At 39.0% G+C, this 26,414-nt stretch overlaps 1 protein-coding gene across 27 annotated transcripts in view; it reads right to left on the bottom strand.

Annotated features, from left to right (window-relative positions):
- The window catches only part of LOC126953309 (uncharacterized), a 598,727-nt gene that overhangs the window by 247,096 nt on the left and 325,217 nt on the right, over window positions 1-26,414 (bottom strand). The window contains exon 6 of one of the 27 annotated variants that reach the window (XR_007725208.1): window positions 1,613-13,855. The exons of the other annotated variants lie outside the window; for them this stretch is intronic. The gene's annotated coding sequence lies outside the window, so the exon portion shown is untranslated. Of the gene's footprint in view, window positions 1-1,612; window positions 13,856-26,414 lie in introns of those variants that run through there. 27 annotated transcript variants of the gene reach the window in all.

The following is a 26,414-nucleotide window of genomic DNA, read 5'->3' as shown; positions in this document are numbered from 1 at the left end:
AGAGTATTCAACACACAAGTCCGGACTTCAAAGTAAGTGGATGATATACCTGGATAGAATACAAAACATATTTGCCAATATGACACATGTAAAACTGTTCAGCTAGGATAGCTAGCACAATAGTCAAGTTTTGGGTTTTTCAGATGAAAAGAACAGCCAATATACCATTAATATATAATGGTTGAAATACTATAAAAGCAGAGCATTATGTCCATAATCAGAATGACTGTTCTGTGACATAGATGCAGGGGCATTCACACATGTCCTTCTGAAGCAGGAAAGAGGACTGATGAAAAGTCCTGGGGCAAGTTGTCCAGGTTCAAATCCTGGTTCCATTACTTACGAGGCATATGACTCGGGGCAGATTTCTTCTCTGAGCTTCACTCTGTTTCCTCGTCTAATAAATGGGGACAAAGTGATATTGACTCCATTGTGTTGCTGTGAAGTTTCAATGAGATGATGCCCGTGAAGCTCTCTGAACATGGCTTAGCACATACAAAGCACTGGATACATGTTAACTTTATTACATTCCTGTGACTTAAGTAAAAGACAGATCCTAACACTGGCTGCAGATAGTAACTAGCATGCAAACCTCCATCAGGCTGTCTAATGTTATTCTGTGCTGTTGTATGGACTTCTCATTGCGAGAACAGAAAAGGATGCTGTGGGAGGTCATTACCAACAAATACCAGCAGGCCCTACATCCTGCTTAATTCCTGTAGAGGAGGTAAAATGACAACTCTAGGCAAGGGATCATCCTCTCTTGGGAAATCCAGTAGGCAACCTAAATGACAATTCTGCTATTAGCATATCTGTGGAAGTTGTGAGTGGGTGTTACATAGTCATTCGTGGGCATGTATTTACATTTTACCTGCATGTGATTTTAGCACTGTACACAATATGAACAAATCATTCAATGCAGAATGACTTGTTCATGTTCCCGACTTTGAAAATGAAAAACATCAACATTTTCCTCTCTTTCCTGGATCAAAGGAAAAAGTCGCACAAGGAAAATCTAGGTTTTAATCATTCATTTCCTTTAACAGGTTAATGAATGCTTCGTGGAAAAAGGGGGGAGCGTGCATTTCTATCCTAATTAAAAACTCTTCAAATAACAAGACATTCGGAAGTTCTTTTCATTATCAAATAACTGTAAATTAGTTTATCAAAGTCTTAAAAGGTGCTGCTTACAGAAAGATCTGAAACTCAAACCTACTTGCTAACATTTCTGATTATTATTTGTTCTTTCTTTCCATGCTGTTTCTTAGTTTTCTCCTGTACCTCACATGCACAACTCTTTTTGTTTTTACTTTTGGATCTCATACATCTTTCATGTCTTGTAAGATACCTTTTTCTTTCTTTCTTTCCTTCCTTCCTTCCTTCCTTCCTTCCTTCCTTCCTTCCTTCCTTCCTTCCTTCCTTCCTTCCTTCCTTTTTCTTTCTCCCCTCCCTCCCTCCCTCCTTCCCTCCTTCCTTCCTTCCTTCCTTCCTTCCTTCCTTCCTTCCTTCCTTCCTTCCTTCCTTCCTTCCTTCCTTCCCTCCCTCCCTCCCTCCCTCCTTCCTTCCTTCCCTCCCTCCCTCCCTCCCTCTCTCTTTCTTTCTTTAATACAGAGTTTCACTCTGTCACCCAGGCTGGAGTGCAGTGGCATGATCTCGGCTCACTGCAACCTCTGCCTCCTGGGTTCAAGCAATTCTCCTGTCTCAGCCTCCCGAGTAGCTGGGATTACAGACGTGTGCCACTGTGCCCAGATAATTTTTGTATTTTTAGTAGAGGCGGGGTTTCACCATCTTGGCCAGGTTGATCTCGATCTCCTGACCTCGTGATTCGCCCGCTTTGGCCTCCCAAAGTGCTGGGATTACAGGCGTGAGCCACCACACCCAGCCTGATATCTTTTCTTTTTACCTTTTTATTAGGCTGACTAAATTTTGTGGTGGCTAATTTAGCACATGAATTTTCAGCATCATTACTTACTAAAAGTTAAGTCTCTCCAGCCTGGCCAACATGGTGAAACCCCATCTCTACGAAAAATACAAAAATTAGTTGGGCATGGTGGTGTGTGCCTGTAATTCCAGCTACTTGGGAGGTTGAGGCAGGGAATCCCTTGAACCCAGAAGGCAGAGGTTGCAGTGAGCTGAGATGGTGCCACTGCCCTCCAGCCTGGGTGACAGAGCGAGACTCCATGTCAAAAAAAAAAGTCAAGTCTCATTTTTCCCCTTACTCCCCGCCCCCCACTCTGCTCCTCTTGTCCTTTGAGAAGGATTGGTTTTTGCTGTCTGATAATGATATAAAGTGGAAGTGACAGAGTGTAAACTGCAAACTACATCCAGCTTCAAAGCAGCTTATGGAAGTCAATGCCATCCATGAGAACCTGGTCCCCTCTGAAGATGGAAAGACCAGATTCCCACACATTGTAGTATTTCCCGCCACAGGATATAGAAACTAAATGGATTAAATGGTAAATACATAAAATTAAAATAGTTTTGTATTATAGCATATATTGAAAAGTCATGATAGACATACAAAATATATATATTTGTCATCTATATAAAGATATATGTAATAAAATATATTTATACACATATATAGAAACAAGTAATTTTACATCTTCTCTGATGAAATCTAGTGATGATTCTATTATTTATTTAAGAAAATGAGATTCTGAGATTTTATTGTGGTCAGATGAACACATTCTCGTGATAAAAATGCCTGAATTTTGCAGGATAAACATTTGCCTGGTGGAGCAGGTCCTGGAATAACATCATCATGTTCAACATTGTTTTGTTATAATGATGATAAGAAAAAAAAAAATCAGTTCCTAGATGGGAGCCACTGTCTGGGTGGAGTCTGCATGTTCTCCTCATGACTATGATAGGTTTTCTCCAAATAGTCAGGCTTCCTCCCACATCCCAGAGCTGTGCACCTCAGATGAATTGGCGTGTCTGTATTGTTCCTATGTTGTAGGTGGGCGTGGGTGTGTGTGAGCACACCCTGTGATTGGATGGCGGCCTCTCCACAGATGGTGCCCATCCTGAGCTGTGTACTGGGTAAGGTTCCCGGTCACCTGTGACCCTGAACTGAATTATCTTACTTGTTTTTAATAATCTTTAAGTCTATGTATAGCTCACATTTATTTCAAAGTTTAACATTAGAAGTGTTTTGGGTCTTAGTTTATATGTCTGGTGATGTTTCTGTGACCAAAATATGCCATATCCATTAGCCTATGGTAAAACTGGCTTTGTTATATATAGTTTCACTTAAAGTCACAGTTTACAAGCAACTATTACCAATGTTCAGTGAAGACTGACAACTGTCTACTAAAGAGCCCAAGGGCCCAGAAATCATAACATCCCATGCTTTAGTTCATGCTGTCATTATTTCTATATAGTAATATTTCATTGAGATAATCACCAATATGCTAATTTCCAACCTATGTTCATTTTCAAAAGATTTTGGCATTTTTATTCAGATTTAGGGAGGGTTCTACTTCCATTAAATTAAAATCTCTTAACAACATATTTTAAGGTCATTTAGCTCAAGTTCCTTTTCTGCTCTGTCAACCGCAGAAGAAACTAGGGGATACAATTCCGTTTCCCTGAATTTCATATAAAACTGGTTCATCTTTGAATCCACCTAAAAGTAGGATTTGTGAATAAAGAACTATAAAGGATACAAAAACTAGTTTTATCTCAGCACCATTTAAGCACATAAACTCTGCATTAGTGTGAGGTGCCACCAAACATATGAGGCAGGAGGGTCAGCTCTCTGACTACCTGCCTGGCACCCCCACCTCCCCGTCTAACTGTTGTTCACTCCATTTCTTTGTTGTGCAAGCGACAGACCCACCAGTGGCTAAATAAAAAGGATCTGACACCATTTTACCTTGATTTGTAGAGGTCACTGACCCCAATTTTCATAATGAATCGCTTTAAAAATGAATTTTTTTAAGTAATCCAGAAGAGAGATGTCAGGTTTACCTTCAATTATTTAATAATCGACCAAGATAGCCAGCTACAGGCCAAATTGTGAAGTCAGTTAAATTTTGGGAGGGCTTTCTGAAATCCTTTTCTAGCTCCTCTTTATTTATTCCAGCCACCTATAAAATCACCATCCTTTTATGCTCAAGCATCCATGGCTCTCATCCTGACCTCCTCCACCTTTCCCATCCCTCCCCAGGATCCCTCCTTGCAGCCCTCACGCAGGCCTGGCAGGCTCTGCTACACACGCGACTAATATTTCTTAAACCTAAGTGGTCTATAAAAGTTTACTCATACTCCCACTATTGACTTACGTTATTGTATTAGGTTTTCAAAATTTGTACAAACACAACCAGGAGTAACTCCTTAGGCTTGGAACTCCTAGGCAACTACAAAACCAAAATAAATTTATAAGAAAAATTCAAGAAAAGTTATAAAACAAACACAATTTAACAATATTCATGGATTGTGGCAGAAGAGGTTTGGCTACAACTAACTGGTCACTTGCAGTGTGCTAATGGCACTGAGACTACGGCAAAGGTTCTTGTGAGCTGGGAGTGTTTTCCTTACGCTAGGCAGCAGGACAGCACAGTTCTCATGCCACTCTTACTATTAGACATAGAAAAAATGATGTCATCTAGCCTACTCTTGGTGAAAATACATCATTTACGAGTCAGTCATTAGCCAGACATAAAGATTTAGGGGCAGACCCAAATATAAACACAGGTGCTGAAGTTTCATGGGATGACCTTGTTATGAAATTATCATTCAGATAATTCAGAATGTGTTGATATCAGTTTATTATTGTTATCAAAATAAAAACACAAAGTTAAGATGCTCTAGCAGATAAGTGAAGTCCCTGGGAGTAGACACCCTAGAATGAGGACTACAGAGCCCCAATAATGGATACCTCTCCAAAAACACTCGTCCCTCCTCTACTCAGTCCAAGCCACCATATGCCAAAGCAATCGAATGCGTCAACCCTTCACAGGGAGACGCCATGTCTCACCTTCCAAGAATATTCATCATTTAAAAGGAAATACTTGGAAAAGGCCACAAGGTCTTTAATCCAAAGAGCAAATATCAAACTGCACAATTCCAGGCACTATGGTGGACTGGAGAGAGAGGGAGGGGAAGAGATAAAGAGGGAGAGTGAGAGAGCTGATTGGGGAAGGAAGGAGAGGAGAAGCAGAAGCAGAATGAGATTTATTTAGGGACAGAGAATTTTGAGAGAAATTTCTTAATTCTCATTGCTCAATAATAACAGGGTGCTCAGGTACACTTTTCATCTCTCATTCAACAGCAATGTGCTATTAATGACATTCTCGCAGCAAATAATTTATGTACGCCTGATGCTAGTATACCCGTACATATGTGTACACACACACACACACACACACACACACACACACACACACACACACACAAAACATGCACAGCCTGTGTGCCATTTAGGTCCATAAAGTTAGGTCTCCAGAGCCCAAAACCACCAAACCCTCCCTTCTCTTTCTTTTCTACCTTGTCCTGGAAAAAGCACAGATGTGATCCTAAAAGCAAAAGTAGCTCTGGAGTGACAAATTTTTCTCTCATTATCTATTGCTGCTGCTGCCCAATCCCAAAAGGCAGAGAACCGTGTTGAAGCTGGAGGCAGAACAGAGATGTGTCTGTCCCTAAGAGGGTGCTCACAATCTCACTCTAAACTGTTTGAACCTCAGGCCAGCGGAAACAGCTATATTCTCTACAAATTTAACTCGCCACCTTTTTCCCAAGGTCTACTAGATGCGATTCATTTTAGAGCCTATACCTCTTAAGAAAACTAAACTGCAATGAAATAAGCATAAGAAACACAGTACTAGTAATAATCACAGCTAACACGTATTATGCCAGGCACACATTATAAGGACTTTACCGAGGTTTTTCTCATTTAACCTCCCAACTAGGAGGTATAAAATCACTGCAAGTGATAGTGCTGTCTGTCACATTTTAAATATTTACACATAGCTACTCCCATAGTTTAAACATTAAAACTGGAGTCCTGAAAATGTCATTAACACACTCTGATACAGAAGGGCAACTTTCAGGCTCAGCATGACATTATCCATTTATTATTCATTTGCAATTGACTTATAGTGAATAGATACAAAAATGTTTATGACGTGTGTAAAGATAAAGAACTTTTTTAAAATATGAATACTGTATTAGTCTGCTAAGGCTGCCATAACAAAAGACCATGGACTGCAGGACTTAAACAGAAATTGTCCCACAGCTCTGGAAGCTGGAAGCTGGAAGCCCAAGATCACAGTGCCAGCAGGGTGAGTTTCTCTTGAAGTCTTTCTCCTTGTTCTGTAGATGGCCACCCTCTTACTGCCTCTTCGCATGGTGGTCCTCCTGGGTGCAAGCATCCCTGATATCTTTTCTTCATCTTATAAGGGACACCAGGCAGATTAGATGAGGGCTTACGCCAATGGCCTCATTTTAATGTTATCACCTCTTTATAGGCCATATGTCTAATAATAGTCACATTCTGAGATTCTGAGAGTTGAGACTTCAACATATAAATTATAGAGGGATAAAATTCGGCTTGTAATGGACACCAATATAATGCATCAGCTAAAGAAATTGAACATTTGCAGCCCCTCTGTGGGTTTCTCCCAAATCACATCCCTTCCTTCCTCAGGGGCAACCATTCTTCTGATTTTTGTCTGGCATTTCTTGATAGTTTTAATAACTATGTTTGTATACCTTCAAAATCTTACTTTTTAATTTCCTAACAGAACCATTTAAAGCAAATAAAATTCCCTCTAAGCAGTGTTTTAGCTGCATCTCTTCCAGATTTTGATATATTTGGATATATATCACCATCATTGCAAAACCTATTCTAATTGTACTTCTGACTTCTTCTTTGACCTATGAGTTGTTTAGAAGTGTGTTGTTTAATTATCAAAGGTGGGGAATTTTCTTGATGGCTTTGTTATTAACTTCTAATTTAATTTCACTATGGCCAGAGCGAATACTTCGTGTGATCTCAATCCCTTTTAAATTATAGAAACTTGTTTAACAGCCCAGCATATTATCTTGCATTTGGAATTAAAATAATGAAGTAATAATAGCCTAATTTAGCATAGGTACATTCACCACTGAGTTGCATACCTGCACTCCCAGATACTCAGGAAGCTGAGGCAGAAGGATTGCTTGAGCCCAGGAGTCCAGGAGTTCAAGGCTGTAGTGCACTATGATCACAGCTGTGAATTGGCACTATGCTCCAGCCTGTAGAAAATAGTGACAATTTGTCTCTTACTTTAAAAAAAAAAAAAAAAAAAATTCAGGGCTGGGGGCAGTGGCTCATGCCTGTAATCCCAACACTTTGGGAGGCCAAGGTGGGCAGACTGCTTAAGCCCAGTAGTTCGAGACCAACCTGAGCAACATGGCAAAACCCCGTCCCTACAAAAATTACAAAAATTAGTCAGGCACAGTGGTGCACGCCTGTGGTCCCAGCTACTTGGCAGGCTGACGTGAGAGGATTGTTTGAGTCCAGGAGGTCAAGGCTGCAGTGACCTGTGCCATAACCACAACACTGCACTCCAGCCTGGGCGACAGAGTGAGAACCTGTCTCAAAAAGAATAAAAATTAAAAATTAAAAAATCAGTCATTTATATAACTGCTAAAATAATTTATTTGGCCGGGCACAGTGGCTCACACCTGTAATCCCAGCACTTTGGGTGAATTACCTGAGGTCAGGAGTTTGAGACCAGCCTGGCCAACATGGTAAAACCTTGCCTCTACTAAAAACATAAAATTAGCCAGGCCTGGTGGCGCATGGCTGTAATTCCAGCCACTTGGGAGGCTGAGGCAGGAGAATCACTTGAACCCAGGAGGCAGAGTTTGTGGTGAGCCAAGACCGTTCCACTGCACTCCAGCCTGGGCAATAGGGTGAGACTCCATCTCAAAAAAAAAAAAAAAAAAAAAAAGAACTTATTTAATCAGGTAAAAGTTTGATTACTATTCATGGGGAAATGGACAAAGTATTTATTTTTAGGAACACAAGTATTGTTCTTTACCCAAAGTGTTGACTCAAAGAGGATGAGAATAGTGTAATCATATAATTGTACCTTAGAGTTTTACCATTTTTTAAACATCTCATACTCAAAACCAAATAGTAATCACTTGCTGTACCTGTAGGAATTGAGTATTGAGAGATATCAAGAGACCGAGAAAAGAGTTTAAAACTTATGGCAAATTAAACTGGAATGGTATTTGATACTTCTTTAAGAAATATCGGCCAGGCGCGGTGGCTCACGCCTGTAATCCCAGCACTTTGGGAGGCCGAGGCAGGCAAATCACGAGGTCAGGAGATCAAGACCATCCTGGCTAACACAGTGAAACCCTGTCTCTACTGAAAATACAAAAAAATTAGCCGGGCGTGGTGGCGGGCACCTGTAGTCACAGCTACTCAGGAGGCTGAGGCAGGAGAATGGCGTGAACCCAGGAGGCAGAGCTTGCAGCAAGCTGAGATCGTGCTACTGCACTCCAGCCTGGGCAACAGAGCAAGACTCTGTCTCAAAAAAAAAAAAGAAAAAGAAATATCCAGGGTTGGGGGCAAGGGGAAGAAACTTGGAGGACAGGTCAATAAGTGCAGCAAACCACCATGGCACACATATAAAACAAATCTGCACATTCTGCACATGTGTCCCAGAACTTAAAGTAAAATTAAAAAAAAAAAAAATCCAGAAAGATTGTCCAGCCTCAAGGTTTATATTATAATGGCTATAAACAACAAAAACATAAACCTATTTTCCAAAGGTTTCCCAATGTACTACAGAAGAAACAAACATACAAAATGACTTTGATATTTCTAAAAAGGATAACTTAACATTTAAAAAAAAAAAAAAGTTAATGAAAAAACAAACACTCAATGCTTACTGCCTTACTTTAAGAAAAAACCATTTGGTGAACCACATTTTCCCCCAAAGCTATTTAAACACCAAGATTCAGAAGTAAACCTTATTTAGATGAGTTTCTAGTCAACGAATTGACCTACATAATCTAAATTATATAAATCAAAAAGCTAGGCAATATCCTCGAAGGACGGGGCTAAAAATGGTTTAAAGTTTTTCAGCCTAGGGATAAACATGAACTACAAGAGACATAAATTTTCCTGAACACTTTGTATCACACAGCTAAGTAGAGAGGATATTAATGTTTAATTTTTAAAGTTATTTAAAAATGAATTTCTATAAGTATTATAAAAACAACAAGCTCTAATTTTGGCCATAATCATGGTAAGTATTCACGTGTTAGCAATCAGATTTCAAACTAAGACTTTATAGATGCAGCTCTTGGGTTAATTACCCTCTGACAATACACTGTTAGTAATACTGTGTGTGTAGAGCTGTTGGGCTCCTACTGGTTCAAACATGGCTTTGAACAGCCTGTGTTAATGAAAACTCTCCTTTCCAAAGATTCTTATGGGTCACTCTTACAAAAATCCTGTATTAGAGCCAGCAAACAGCCTCATGCACCAGATCTGAAACTGTACATTTTTCAGGCATTACATGAAATTTTCTTATACAGTTCCCTATTAAAATGGTTTAAATTCCAAACCAAGCCTTGGGAAACAGAGCTTACACTATCTTGAGCCTTTCTATAGCATTGGGCAATGGGATGAGAATGCCGCAATGAAAAGACAAAAGTAGTGTTAAACTCTCACACTGGAACAGCAAATTAATCTTTACTATGGAATAGAGACAAAGCCCTTTGTTATCATCAACTGTGAAATATTCTTCTTTTTTTTTTTTCTTTTTTTTGAGACAGAGTCTCGCTCTGTCTCCCAGGCTGAAGTGCAATGGCGTGATCTCAGATCTGCAACCTCCGCCTCCCAGACTCAAGCGATTCTCCTGCCTCAGCTTTCCGAGTGGCTGGGATTACAGGTGCCCACCACCACACCCGACTAATTTTTGTATTTTTCATAGAGACAGGCTTTTGCCATATTGGCCAGGCTTGTCTCGAATTCCTGACCTCAACGGATCCACCTGCCTCAGCCTCTCGAAGTGCTGGGATTACAGGCGTGAGCCACCGCGCCTGGCCAACTGCGAAATATTCTTATGACAATTTTGATTTTACAAAATTAGGTTTTAGTCGTAGCCCCTGCAGGCATTTTCCTGTTGCATTCTGGATTAACCCATTTTTTTAGTTAATTCCTGTCAAAATGACAAAGGAGAATTGATTTCTTTCAGTGAGGTATCCTTATAAATGGGAGAATCTGTGTTGATTGATGGGGTGTTAAAGAAAAGAACCGTTAATGGATTTGTAAAAAAATAGATAAATAAAGCAAAATCTCCACTTATGACCACCAATTGATAACAGCAGCTCTTTTTTCATCGGAAATTTTTTTTTTAGTTTAGAAACTTTTAAAGCAGTCCAACTCACTCATCACTCTACTTATTAATAAAATACAGCTTTATTTAAGCAATTCCCACTGAGATGGCCCAAGTTAAAGGTCACTCAGCATGGTTATCATAATACTAAATAAGTTAAAAATTTAAAAGTCAAATGGAAAACATCATTTAAAGCTATGCTGTGCTGTAATGGAAAAATCTGAGGCTCTGCAGTCAGGTGATCTAAATTCAAATTCCAGTTTGGCACTTATTAAGCACTGTACTAAAGCTGTCTGAGCCTCAGTTTTCTCATCTCCAAAATGTGCAAACCCTTAGCCTTGCAGAGTAATTGCACTACATAAGGTAATAAAGGTAAAATATCGGATATACAGCATAGAATACAATAGCTCTTCACTAAGTAGCAATTTTTATTAGTATTATTGTTTAGAACAAAACTTTAAGAATATATTATTTTAAATTATATTATTTTTTCATGCCCATACTAACCAGGCAAACTAAAAATTGTATTTAATGGGCTGTCTGGGGCTCTTCAGTACAAAAAAAAAAAAATCTAGCTTTTGAAATTGTTGGTTTTGTTTTCATAAGGGAACTAAAAACAACACTGGATTTTAAAATGCATTTATATTAGGTAGGAATATATTTCTAAGGTCTTCCCATTACATGGATTTAAACTATTATGAATTTAGAGCAGTAAACACATCCCACTGCTGCTAAGTATTTACCACAACCTCAGCAAAAATGAGATGAGCCACCAAATGTCAGTGTGACTGCAACCTGGACTCAAGCAAAAGTTAACTGCTCTCGAATTCCCCTTCCTGGAAATACTGATGGAGAAACAGAACTGGTGCCAGAAGACTGGAGATGGGGGAAATGAGTTCCCACTTTGAAGAAGACAAGAAAGAAAAACAAAAAGGAAAAGAGAATCCCAATACTGCACACCACCAGTGAGTTTACTGTTGATCCTGGACAAGATTCTTGGCAGAGTGTTAAAAGAATGGTTTGTGACTACTCAGAAAAGAAAGCATCAGTCCTGGCGGACAGTGTGGGTTCAATAGGGATGAAACAAACCTCATTTCCTTCTCTGACAAGGCTGGTAGCCTGGCAGATCAGGGAAACACTGTGGACATAATATATTTGAACCTGAGTAAGGAATCTGACAAGGGCTCCCAGGACAACTTAAAGGACATGATGTGAAAATATGGGCAGAAGGCTAGGGCAGTTTATTAGACTAATAAACACATGAGCCAAAGGCTGTCAACATCCAATCAGTGCCACTCTCTGGAAGGTCCCTAGAGACAGGGTTTTGTCCTTGGTCCCTTTGCTTCATCATTTTTTTAAAAACAAATGATCTGGATGAAGCCAAAGAAAGAATATTTATCATATTTTCAGGTTGCTTAATTAAAACTAATATTTCTGTGGTGCTTTATTTTTTCAAACATCTCTATGCACACTATTATTCTTTACCTTCACAACTATTCGACAGGGGAGGTAGAACATTTTATTTTCCATTTTACAAATGAGAAAACTGAAGCTTACTGCAGTTAAATTATTCATGTGATGTAACAAAGCCGGAACACAGTAAAGCCAGGATTTAACCTCATGTATCGAGTCTTTTTGACTTCACATTGGGACCAAAACCTGGGACAGGCAACAGCTATAGATGCAGGATTCAAAAAGATTTTGACAAGCAGAAGCGAGGAGCAATATCTGATTGATAACTTCAAATAGATTCCCAGTGTGCCCATATAGGTAACATTTTGTCCCCAAGGATGTCCTGAAACATTCAGCTCAATATGATGTGTGAGATGGTACATTCACTAATACAACCAGGCCGTGCTACATATCTAGAATAAAAAGGATCATAGTCTCCCCCAACTCTTGTCACAACACACCTGGGTAAAGAGGTTCACCCATTAGATGTGATCTTTAAGAGCCTTTCCCGCTCTGGGGTAGCATTATTCTAGTACAAGGCATAGGATGGTTTAAATGAAGCTGTTTTGAGAGGAAATGCTCACAGCTTGGTCATGTAACCATCACAGAACTATACAAGAAAACAGATCACAGAGGCTGAAATCCAGAATTCCAAGTTTTAGAGTTTATTCAGTAGTCAGTTGTAAATTTTAAAAAACAACAATATTCACAGTAGTGATAAAGAAATACAATTTTCTCTTTCCTAGTGTTATATTAGTCCAGATTCCCCAAACACAGGAGAAGCATCTGTCAAGGGTGTCCTGCTGCTTGGAATACAATATGGAAAACCCAAGGACATTTCTGACATAAGGAAGTAGGAATAGTGACGTCGCCCCAGGCTTTCAACTGGCTGGAGCTTAGACCTCTCCTTCCTCTTTAACTTCTCTCCAGTGAAGCTCTATCAAGCAGTATCTTGCCTGCTTCTCCCACCAGCTCCCCAACCACCTCTCTCCACCCACAGCTAGACACATGCAAGAAAGAGTCTGGTACAATAACAGGAGGGAGGATCATGGAGGCAGCTTCTAGAACTTGTGAAACATCCTAAGAGGCCCATTCCTTGTTCTCATCCTGACCAGGTGCCAATCAAGCTTGGATTTCCAAGATCCAAGGCAAGAGGTATTCCATCCAAGACAACCAAATGGAGGGTTATGGCAGCCTACCAAAACAATAAAAAATATAAATTCTCCAAATAGCAAAGGAAATCCATATTTAAGCATATGCTCAACTTCCTATGCCAATATCTTCTAAACTTGTAAAACTGTACATGCCCTTTGATATCTAAATATCCTATTCTTGGTTCCACTTTTATATCAAGGTTTCTTCTTTCTAACTATATTCACAGATACTGAAGTTTCTGCCTCACAATATCTTATCTTCAGAACTTTTAAAACCCACTTTACATGTCAGATGCCATCTTTTGCTTTCCTCATTTTAAAGTGTATCCTCATCTTCTATTTCTGACTCTTCCCACTAGTTTTCTTTTTCGCAGCTTCCTGTGATCAACACCAAAGGCGAAACGTATTAGGTAAACAGGCTGCCCCAGAGGGGAATGGAAGGGAAGAACTACTTAAATCAACACTACCAAACTCTGGTAGTCAAGGGTGTGTGGTATTTTTCCACAAGATGTAGTCTAACAGCTTACACTGGAGCAGTTCAAATACCTCCTGCTAATGGCATTGCAGCAGCTCCAGCCATATGTACCAGAGTCACCAGCCAATGCATCTGATGCCAGGGAGAATCTGCAGTTTAATGAAATTCCTACCAGTGCTGCAGACATACCCACAGCGTTATTTCATTTAACATCATATTAATGCATTTCAGGTCCTGAGTTTATGGCCTGTGCTGATTTTTTTGATGGCTGAGTTACGCCCACCAAGACAACATAACATCCAGACAGCAACCCCAAGGGCAATGTGAGGAGGATTTTCTGATTATGTCATCAAACAGGAAACCTCACGGAGACTCTGGGATTAATGCATTTTCCACTGGAGCTGAAAGCAGGCAGGATGCAGTCACTGGAAAGGAGAGAGGGAGGGAAAAACGTTGGTAGAGGTGGAGGTGGTGTTTTTTCATATAACATTTAAAGAAATCACTCATATTTACTCACATCCTTAAGCCTCCAAGCAAATAAAGATTTTAAAACTTCAGTTGAATGTGGGAATAAGCAAGCTATATAAGCACTGGATATGAATGCACCCCACAAAGAGTTTCTCTAAACCATGGCACCATTCTTGCTCCAGATGGCATGGAAAATAATTTATAAATGACAAAAGTTCAATGGGTGTACAGCAGCTGTTCAGTTTCAGCTCTTTGGCCACCCACTTCAGGAGAACTGAGAGCTTTCAATCAACTCTTGTCTCTCACAGGGCCTTCAAACAGCATCAGAACATGTGTACAATATGTTCTCAGAAAGTAGCTGGCCAAATACGAAAGATTAGAAAATCAAGTGAAATAGAAAAGAGAAATACATTCCATTTTCCTCAAAGTCCCAAGCAAGAACTAAGAACAAAGAAAACCCAAACTTTGCATAACCTTCTTTTTTTGTTTTTTGGTTTTTTGCATGTATACTCACAGTTTCCTTTGCCACAGAATGAGATCTAGAACTTCATCAGTGTTATTTTAATCGCATATAGTCAATATTTTGCTTGCCCACCTTCATTCACTCCTATAAACCCTTATGTTAAGAAAGCACTTCGGCTTAACCATGGGACAACCGCTACTTAGAAACCTAGCATCTCCCATTTTATATTTCTCTTCTGTTCTGAGCTGCCAAGAAAAACAAACAAATTTTAAAACACCACCATACTGCAAAATAAACATTATCCTCCCATTTTTTTTCAAGAAGAGTTGCTCAGTTGCTGTTCAAGTCTTGATAATAATCATTTGCAAAAAGAGGTGAATAGAGATGATTATTCTAACCTAATTATTCGGCTTGTTTAAAACCAAACCTATCAAACTAATGCAACCTAAATAATTTGCCACTTTCAGAAGAGCCAGTTTCAAGGATGGCAACTGCAGTAGGTAAGGTTATAATTTAAGGAGAGAAAACTTTTAGGATAGTCAATGTTGTGAAGCCCATCTGCTATGTGGGCTCTCGGGCATGCACTCTTGATTGACTGCAGAAGCTTTCTAAATTTTAGCCCAACCAGGTTTACATTGGATAGAAATGTGGAAGGATGATAAACAGCTGTCATCCTTTGTGAGCTCCCAAACACAGGAAGGCAAGATTATATCACAGGAGACATGAACCCACCCACTCTCTCCTGCTTCAGTGTTTCTCTATAAATAGATCTCTTAAAGGAAGGGGCTCACTGGTGCCTTTGCAGTGACTGTTTCTTCATGCTTATAATACGCGTGGAGTCTGGTTACAAAAAGGGGGACAGAATCAGAACAACATCTTAACGAAGAAAACACTTCCTATTAAACCTTACAGCAAACAATTTTAAATGAAGAAATGTATAATCATAAAAGATGTTAAAGAACAACCAGAGCTGGCTGAACACAAAATTGTTCTCCAAGTTCACATTCAATTTCATGTAAGCCCTTGGTGGTGAGCCTTATCCAGTCATTTTTTATTACCATTGAGCTAACTGTGCAATCTGTAAATGATCTTTCAAACACTGTTCTATTTGCCCATCAATGGAGGAGAAACATAAGAATTGGGAGAGAAAACTGGTCAATAATTATATGCTTGAAGGGAGCAAGATCAAGAGAAACATTAAAACCAATCATCTTCCTTATTTTTTTAAAACACGTATATTTTCTGCACATCCTGGCTGTTACTAGGAATAACAAATCAGCAATGCAGAGTAGAGTTCTTTTCAACAAGTAAAGGCATTTGGACATTTACCCAGAGCTGGGTAGTAGATAGAGAGATCTGGCGAGTGTTAAAATTATTCTCAAGATACTATGAGGATTAAATTTCATACTAAGAAAATTTTACTCACTGTGCAAAATATCTCTAGTTAAGCAAATTATTCAGAACTTGGGACTGAATACATTCAATAAAGCTGTCAAAAACACAAGGATCCATTGTCTCTTCTTTTTGCCTCAAGGAACTTAGACAGACAGCCACCAGACAGGCTTGCTGAACTCCCTGAGGCCTTCAAGGGTGAATTTCTGTAGGACAATCTCCTGACTACAAAATGAACTTAAACAAGTACTTCTGTAACTTAAGACTCCCTGCCTTAGGATTTCTTTTTAAATTAGCTTGAGTTTGTGGCTGCTCTTTACGTGGTCCACTCACCAGAGAAACAACAATCAAAACCAGTGAGTGCCACGGTCAGTGTATTTAATAAAATGATAGCTATTTAGAATACAGATTCTGAAACCAGGTAAAGTTGGCAGCGACCAACACCGTTATATACACTAGAGCAAACACATAATATGTCGCTCTCCCAGAGTTTCCAAAGCACATTACGCATGCCGGAACCTCTTCCAGCTATCAGATCTGGCTACCTTTTATGGCAATAACCCAATTCATACTGTTTTAACCCAATTGAACAGATTATCAAAAGCAGATCATCACAATGACCCTAGATCATCGCTGTCCTATAGAACTTTCTGCAGTGATGGAAACACTCTATATCTAGGCTTTCCAGCCTGGCTGTCCCGAGCAACATGGAGCTATTAAACATTTGAACAGGGCTATTGTGACAGAGGAACTAAATTTTTAGTTTTATCTATTGTCAATCAATTTTACTTTAAATTTAAATAGCCATAGATTTTCAGGGACCACCATATTGGACAGAATGGCTCTAGGAGGCTAAATTAGTAGAGAACAAACAAACAAACAAACAAACAAAAACCACCACTCGAATCCTGCTTCAAAACCATTTTAAAATCTGGAATGGAAGAATAATTTTGAAACTGGAATTACAATTCAATTATAACCGACCGAACATGCAACGGGCTCTCAAAATCACTGAGACAGTAGCAGGGCGCAATAATCTAAAGATGTCTGTGTTTTAAAGCATTGTGTCATTTGATTTTCCACAAACTGGAATATTTTGCATATAATATTAGGCTCCTTTAAAAAGGCAACCCATCATTGAAAAAAAAAAAAAATCACAGGAATCAGGCTGTTCTATGAGTATTTTAGGAAGGAAAAGTACAATTGAAAAAATATTCATTTCACTCTGTTGGTATTGCTCGCCCCTAATTTTAAGAATGAGAAGATGATAGAAAAGGCCTTTGTCTAGCACTTTACAATTTGCATTCTTGTACCTTGACAGACATAACAGTGAGTTGAGTTTGTCAGGTGCAAACAGTGTTTTCACACTTCTTATAGAAGTGTGCCTTCATTAGTATTCAACATTTAATTAAGTCGTAACACCAGAAAAGATCTGGTAGTGAGTTTCAGCACCCATACTATCCATAGCTAATGACAAAAACAGAGTGCTGGATCTTGAACCTGTAAATAATATTTCAAGCAGAAAATATGGTATTGATATAAAAGGACACAACATGACCCTAGATCATTGCTGTCCAATAGAACTTTCTGCAGTGATGGAAACACTCTATATCTAGGCTTTCCAGCCTGGCTGTCCCGAGCAACATGGAGCTACTAAACATTTGAACAGGGCTATTGTGACAGAGGAACTAAAGAACCCAGGATTCATGATCAAATGGACAACTGAATTGTGGTCCTACAACTCTCTCTCTGCGTACAACTGTGAGGAAGTCAATCTTGCTAAACCTCAGTTTTCTAATCTGAAAAATGGGGATAATACTGTAATACTGACTTAATGTTAAGTAAATCCTGGATAGAATGCCCTGCATAAAGCAAGCATATAATAAATGTGTGCTTTACTAGGCACATTATAATAATAACATCGTTTTTAGTTATTGTGAGTTACAAAAACTCTGGGGCAATCACCATTGTTTTTTTTTTCCCCCCAGGCTGGAGTGCAATGGTGCGATCTTGGCTCACTGCAACCTCTGCCTCCTGGGTGCAAGAGATACTCCTGCCTCAGCCTCCCACACCATCCCATTTTTAAACCACTCTTGATCATAAATGGACAGATAAAATCCGATTACTCAGGGTTTTTTTTTTTTAACTTCTTTACCACAGGACTAGTGAGAGGCTTTGATGCATTCATTCCCTGATATTCAAGACACTGCTGTCATTAACACAGTAAGAAGGAAATAACCACTTCATTCAACAGTCTTTCCAATTCTTACAAACATGCTATCTTAATTTCCTCAGATGTTGTCAGACATAAGGTTTCTTTTGCAGGAGAGATTAATGAGGCAAGAAGCAGACATAAAGGCATAGACTCTAAAGAATTTTAAGCCGAAGGAAACTTACTTAAAGACCATCTAGTCTAATCCTCTAATTTTGTTTTTTTGGAACCTAGGTCCTGGGAGGGTAAAATTGCTTGCCCTAAATTTCTGAAAATTCTATTCCAGTGCTTTTCCCGTCTTAAAATCTTGCATCAAAAGTTGACATCAAGATATACTTTGGGTTCAGTGGTTCTGTGATCACGATGTCTGTTTCCTGGGGCTTTTAAACTGATGATGGCAATAATTAAATTATAGAAAACTATAATGTATATGCACAAAAACATGCATCACAAGCATCGGCTGCTCTTATTAAGTTTATATTATAAGTGAATGACCCAGATCAATAATTTGGATGAACACATAGAATATAAACTTTGGTAAAAAGCACACACACACACACACACACACAAAGAATACAGAAGGATACACACACACACACACACACACACACATATATATATACGAGAAATCTGTTAGATGTTAAAGACAAATTCAAAACTTGTGATTTTATTGTTTCAGTTTCCAAGCAATTGTTTTAGAAATTACACTTATATCCCTCTCTTCTTGTATTCAATGTAAATCTAAAACCACATTTGACGTGCTTTAAAACCAACAGGTTCTTTCCACTAAACAAGGTGATTCTTAAGAAAGTGTAGAATAAAGAAGTCAAAAATTGTTTTCTTACTTGTAAAGCTCCCTAAGGAAAAAGGTTTAAAGAGAATCTTGAAAACCACTGGCTAAAATATATTTCAGATATTATCAATGATATTTTCTTATCTATTTGTCAATGTTTTCCATTTGCTGATTTGATTAAATTCCTGCCCATTCATCTTCTTATGGGAAAACAAAAACTTAAAAGCAGCTTTACATAAAGAAGTGTGTGTGTGTGTGTGTGTGTGTGTGTGTGTGTGTGTGTGTGTGTTGGTTTTGCTGACAGGCTTTGAGCCTTTCCCCATCTTTATTACCCTGTCTCTGGTAACAGGTTCCAGAGTAGTGTTCAGATCACATTAGAAACCTCATTCTCCTTTCCTGCTATCTATTCCCAAATTTTAAATGCATACTACTTTGGGCCATCATCAGTGAATGATGGAAAGAGTACATGCTTTAAAATCCAACAGACCTTTGAAACCAGCCTTCCCCAACTATTAGCAGAGTAAAATAAATTTTAATTTTCTCTTGTAAAATACATGTATAATGTCATAGGATAATTGGAGAATTAATGAGATAATACATAAAAAAACATCCAGTGCAACATATAAAAGATAATACCCCCCAAAATGGCAAATATCATGATCTTCAGCAACAACTGACAAGAGTTGCAATATTTACAACAATGAAAGTTTGAAGAGAAAGAAAACAAAATTCCATCTTTAAGGGGCTTTCAAGCCAAGTGAAGAGGCCCAATCTACTCATCTGGAGATGAGGGGCAGTGCGAAGAAGATAGAGCCACCCACCAAGTACAAGGGGTAGCAGAAAAGAGAAGCGTTCAAGAGGAAGGGGTGGTCACAGTTGGAGAAACTCCCTGGAGCAACCAGAACTTGAACTGTGAACTAAATTGCAAGTCAGGCTTGAATATACACCAGGGAGCAGGAGGGTCATTCCTGGCAGAGATGTAGCTGCAGCCTAAGCTAAAAGATGCGTCTTGTGGGTCTGGGGGAAGCAGGGTAAGTCTTCATGTAGGAATCGTGACGGGCAACTAAGTGCAATTCAGACTGGGTGAGCCTTGAATGTGAAGCTAAGAAGTTCAAGCGTATCCTTCAGTGGCTGGGGAAGCATTGAACATTTCTCAGCAGACAGCACTATATACACAGTGGTCACCGAGAAAGATTCAGTGGCAGGAAAATTTGAAGGTAGGGTGAGAAGAGAGGTGCTGAAGGAGTGGAGACCACAGTTTTAACCTACAGAGTGGGCTGGATCCATGTGCTATTTCACTCCGGTTAAATACACTAGACTGGAAATGAAAGGACGTACACAGTATACAAAGCAAATGCTTACTCTTTGTCCACTGAATCAGAGAAAAAAGTGGCAAAGTGATGGTGCAGGCCTTCTTAGGGTTACACAGACAGGGAGGGAGGCACGGCCCAGAGAAGTAGGCTAGGGAGAGGTAGGGGCCAGGAGGAGGACAAGCAAGGTTTGAATCTGTGGTCAATCTCAAAGGATTAAAAGGCCTGTAAGCAGGATTACAAACAGGGATTAAGGTCCTGGTAATGGACAAGGCAGGTTGAGGCCTCAGCAGGGATCAGAGCCCAGCTATAGAAAAGCCTAGGCCAAGAATGGGAGGGCTATAAGAACATATCATAAGAAAGTCTATCTCTATCTGATCCAGCAAAAAGAAAAATTAGACTATATTAAGTTATTCGGGTCTTGCCTTACAATGATGATTCTTCTAGGTATAAAACGCAAGGGCCAATCAAGGTAGATAGGGAGGTTCTCATCTCCTACACAGCTATATCTTCAGTTTTAGAAGATTCATCTCTTCCATTTCCTGCTACAGCCACTGTGTACCCAAATGGCTTAAGGGCTTGGCGCCTCTGCGTATGAAGCCTGAGTTCTGACTCATAAGTCTTAAAAAGATAGCTAAGGCTGACTCCTTCATCCTGGGCTACAGCTGCAAAGACGACAGACACATCCCTTTCTTTTGCCGAGCTTACATTCAAATGGGGGAAAGGACAGATTATTTTAAAAGTCAGGCAAACAAATGAAAGATAACGTCAGAGATAGATTTAAAAAGGCAAGAATATAAACGTGATATGCTGGAGAGTATGGGGACAGAGCTGGGCAAGGCTATTTTGGATTGTGTAATCAAGAAGGTGAAATCTGAGCTGAGGGGAAAAGGAGCTCTGGGGACAAACAGCAAGAAGGAGCTTATATTTCTGGAAAAGAAAGAAATCAGTGTTGAAAGAAATTACCATGGAGGGTAATACAACATGAGCACCGATTACACGCCAGGCACTGTGTGCAGTACTTGCATTCATTACGTCCTTCAGCCTCCAAATAAGCCATCAAGTTGTTACTGTTTATACTTGATAGAAGAACACAAATAGGTTTATAAAAGCTAAATAAGCTGCCCAAGGTAAACAGTTAACAAATGGTCACACCAGAGTCCAGGTAAGCTTTGGGCCAGAAGCTTGCAAGATGGCTGGATAAAAAGACGGAGAGCAGGAGCCCAGGCCTGCTGGCATAGGTGATGAGCACTGCATTAAGGGACAGGAGCAGGAGCAGAAGAAACATATAAGCATGTGTGATGTTCCAGGGCATTCACAAACAGGACTTGGTGGACTCGACATGGTGAGGGATTAGCTTATAAACCTGAGTGTGTTGCTAACACTTAGAGGAATGGAGAGTTCTAAAGGGGGTCTGGGTTTTAGTGAAAGACACTGAACTTGGGTTTTGATGTGTTGACCTGATGGAATCTAGGTAGACAGGGAACAGCTGGGTAAAGAACTCCCAACAAGTGGGTAGAAATATGAAACTGAAATTCAGAAGAAAGGCTGACCCTTAAGATGTGGATCAGGAGTACCTTGGCCATATGGTGGATCAGTAGCATTTCTGTGTTTTCCTATAAGGTATAGTAGTATCCATGTTGGCTTCAAAAGCATACTCATCTTTCTCCAACCTTCAGGAAACATGCAAGAATTCTCTCTGCCACCATCAACATGACTAGCTCCAGAAACAGACAGGCAGGCAGGCACGCACACGCGCACGCGTGCAGACACACACACACACACACACACACACACAGAGTGAATTTAGTTTTAAGTTAATGGCCCTACTACACAGACATATAGCAAAATGACATGTTATTTAGATTCAAATGCTCAGAGTTAAAATGCTATGAAATCATATGGGCTTTGACTTTTTAATGTTATTCAATTGATGTCATTAAAACAGAGGAATTAGTCTTGTAATTATTCCCTTATGAGTTCTGCTGTCTGTCTGAAAAAAAGAAAAAGCACTCATTTCTATCCCCAAACCAACTTATTTGGAGGAAAATTAGATGGGTTAAAGACAGCAAAAACTAAGTTTCAACATGCATGTGGGGAGAGGAAGAAAATGCATGTCAATAATGCAGAATGCCCTGCCAGTCAATCTGAGCCGTGCCTTCCATTTGGATTGTGTAGTCTGGCTGATGCAGCAGTGAGGATGGATCTTTTCTCTCCTGTTTTAGTGTGCTAGCCATTCTTAGCACCCTAACACTTCATTAACATGCTAATGTGTGACAATTATTTTGTGCAAGTACCACCATATCTATTTTTTTAAAAGTCACTATCAACCACAGCCAGAATGCAGGACATAATTGCTAAAAAATGAACCAAAATGCTAACTCATGCCATTACTAATAAGAAAACAAAAAGCTGCTCAAGAGATTTTTTTTTTCCCCCTTTCTGTCTTATGGTTTTGGCAGGTCAATCATTCTTTGTGTGATCATCACTGAAAAAAGAATCTAATTTGTCTGGAAGCATAAGCAAACCTTAACGTTAACTCTACCAAGAGAAAGAAAGGCAGAGTTAGACAGTTCTCTCACTGTCTAACTCTGTAATCTTGAGCGAGTCATTCCTTATAATATTAAAACAACAACAACAACAACAAAAAAAAACTAGTCCCTCACTGATGACTAGTTTTCTTATTTATACAGGTTGAGTACCCCTTATCTGCAATGCTTGGGAGCAGAAGTGTTCCAGATTTGGGATTTTCTTTAGATTTCGGAATATTTGCGTTACCGGTTAAGCATCCCTAATGCAAAAATCCAAAATCCGAAATGCTCCAATGATCATTTCCTTTGAACTTTATGTCAGCATTTAAAGAGTTTCAGGTTTTGGAGTATTTCAGATTTCAAGTTTTAGAATTAGGGATACTCAAAATGTTGGAGTCTCTGACATTATCTTTAAGATCTCTTCTAACATAAATATCTGCAATCAAAGGATATTACTACTTTAACAACGGCTAAACCCTCAATTTTTATTTTAAAATCATTTTATAGGTTGTGTATATTATTTGTCTTCATCTTCTATTGGCTTCAAGTATGAACAAGAACACCTGTACCTCTATGGAGAATCATTGAACTCTAATAAGCTACATGAAAGATGCTGAGAAAAATGGAGAGACAGTAAAAGCTCCTAGATGGAATAACTTACCAAAAATATGTTAGTTCTTCAATTTTGATTTATAAATTCAATAACTTACCAAAAATATGTTAGTTCTTTAATTTTGATTTATAAATTCAATAACATTCCAATCAAAATTCAGTTATAGTTTGAAGAACTCATTCGATTGCATTTATTTCAAAATTCATATACAGCCAAACACAGTAGCTCACACCTGTAATCCCAGCACTTTGGGAGGCCAAGACAGGCAGATCACTTGAGGTCAGGAGTTCAAGACCAGCCCGGCCAATACAGTGAAACCCCGTCTCTACTAAAAATACAAAAATTAGCCAGGCATAGTGGCATGCACCTGTAGTCCCAGCTACTCAGGAAGTTGAGGCAGAAGAATTACTTGAACCAGGGAGACAAAGGTTGCGGTGAGCCAAGATCACACTACTGCACTCCAGCCTGGGCGAAAAGTGAGACTCAGTCTCAAAAAAGAAAAAAATATATCATATAGAAAAGAAAAGTTCACAGATACCTAAATCCACTATGAAAAAGAACAACAATAAGCAGGACTTACTCTACCAGATAGTAAAATATACTACCAAGCCATAGTAACAAAACAGCATAAACTTCAGTGAAAGAACAGAAAGACCAATGGAGCATATCGGAGAGCTGAAGGGCAACACCAGCCTAAATAAACAGAATCACCATGTGAAAAATTAATGGATTGCTACCTACCACCACATACACATGTGGACTTCAGATAGATTAAAGTCCTAATTGTGAAAGATAAAACTATAAAACTGATATTAATAGATAATTTTTCTGTCAGAAGAAGAGGGAATGTTTTACAAAGCCCCCAGAGTAAAATATTGATAAACAAAATTACATCAAAATTAAAGACTTCCGTTCAATAAAAAGTATAAGACACAAAAGTTAACAAACAGGACAGGCTAGGAGAATACATGTAATGTCTAAAACCAGACAGGGACTATCTGGACTATACAAAGAATGCCTATAAATCAATAGGAAAAGTAAAAAATTTCCAGTAGATAAATGTGCAATGAATTTGAAGGGGAATTTACAGATGAGAAAAATAAAAAAAAAAAAAAACAAAAAAACAAGCCCATGAAGACATAATCAAATCCATCAATAGTCAGATAAAAACAAAACAAAACAAAAAATATATCATTTTACACTCACTAGACAGAAATAGGGAAAATTAGAAAGCTTAATAATGCTAAGTACTGGCGGGAATGTGGGAATAAGCATTCATACTGCTGGTGGGTGCTTTGACTGGTGAATCATTCCAGAGGTAACCAGTGTACTTTTTGAAATTATACTATATACAGTATCTGAGCTGGGTACATAGCCCTCTGGCTCAGCAAGTCTACTATTAGGCTACAGCCCAAATAAATTCCCCTTGGTACTTTCCAGTAAGGGATATATCTGAGGCTGTTCACAGTAGTGTTCATGGTGAAGTGAGATGGAGACAATATAGGTGTCCATCCCTGAGAGAGAACAGAAGTAAAATGTATTCTAGGCGCACTTCAACAACTATGGGCATTTGGATGCAATGGATTAGAGGTACACATAGCACTATCCATGGATCTTAAAACAGAATACTGAGTGGAGAAAATACAAAGAAACAAAATGAGATATATAACTCACATTCACATGAATTAAAATGCAGTTACAATAAATTCCAAATATGAAATGATGTGAATTCTGTAAGAACACATCCACTGACAAGTGCATGCATTTTGCACGACTGAGTTCTCAAATGACTAGGAATGAGGATGAAGAAGAATGTACACCTGCCAGCATGTACTCATACGCAAATAAGTAGAGACCTATGAGATTGTGTGTCTGTGTGTATAGATCTATGTATCAAACAAGAGTTTTACAAAATACACATATTCTTATTCCATATAATGCACTCTGTTTACACTTTGTTTCCTTTTTTATTTTTTAATACTGATCTCTGTCCACAAAATTCATTGCATAACCTAGCAATGCATTACAACTTTACTTTTTAAAACACTGATGTAGACAATAATAAAGGCATTACGGTGAGTTCCTGGAAGAATAATAATAACAGTGCCACAAAACTAAGAATTGTAAGCAAGAGCCCGAGCACAGGCAGCCGACTTGAGAAAAAAACTCTCCCTTGTGCTCCTTCTCCCAAAGATTCACATTCTCAGGGAATTACCAGGAGTCTGGGTCGGCTCCTCATCACGTGATTCTGACCTCAACAGCACTTCCGGATGGTGAACTTTTCACCCCTACTTCAGCCCTGGCCTGTCAGACTGAGGCCAGAACTAAAGCAGGAAATGATATGCTACTTGCTTAAGCAGAAGGGATATTTTAAAACATAAAGGAACATTTCTAAGCATTCCTTAAACACATTCAAACGGGAGGTAAATATATAAAAATATGATCCCTCTCCTTTGAAATGGAAACTTGGAAGATACAAAAAAGGCAGAAACGCTAAGGAACAAAATAATAAAATAGAAAAAACTTGAAAACAGGAGTAGGTCACCCAGATTTCAAGGGAGCAGGAAGCTAAACGTGTGTAGGAGGAGATGCTGTATAAGATAGAAAAGTCAATGGGCTGTTTCCAATTTTCAGTTCAATAAATAAAAATTAAAAGCAAACAAAACTTTCTATTCTAAATGAACCGAATATCGTCTTATGGGGGCAGCTTTAGGTCCTCTTCCTACCAGAAGCTCTTACCAGAAGACATTTCTTGGCCAGTACAGAACATAGCAAATTTTAAGTATTTAAACAGTACTATACACTTCTGAGCTAAACAGGGGTAGATGCTTCTGGGCCAACTGAGGTACAGCAAAAAGTGGGGTGCAGAACTCTGTTTCTACCTTTGTAGCTGTGCCCAAGTGGAGAAATGAGAAGGAGTGACCAGTTTTAGATGCAGAGAGTACCAGGTCTGCAAGCGGAGGGAGGCAGCAGCCCTGGACACGATGTTCCCTGAAGGGCAGCTTTTGTACAGGGATACTCAAGAGCCAGCTGTATCAGCCTGGGTTTGAAACAGGCATCTACCTAGGGCTATCATCAACTGTTTGTAAAACAGAATTAAGTTGGAAGAAGTTATATAAAAGAAAACAAACAAAAAACAAAAAAGAACTACATTTCCTAGAATCTATATAACAAAAGGCAGAAGAAATATTATCTGTACATA

Source organism: Macaca thibetana, chromosome 4 (assembly GCF_024542745.1).
Source record: "Macaca thibetana thibetana isolate TM-01 chromosome 4, ASM2454274v1, whole genome shotgun sequence".
Lineage (NCBI taxonomy): Eukaryota > Metazoa > Chordata > Mammalia > Primates > Cercopithecidae > Macaca > Macaca thibetana.
This window is presented reverse-complemented; position numbering and strand designations above follow the sequence as displayed.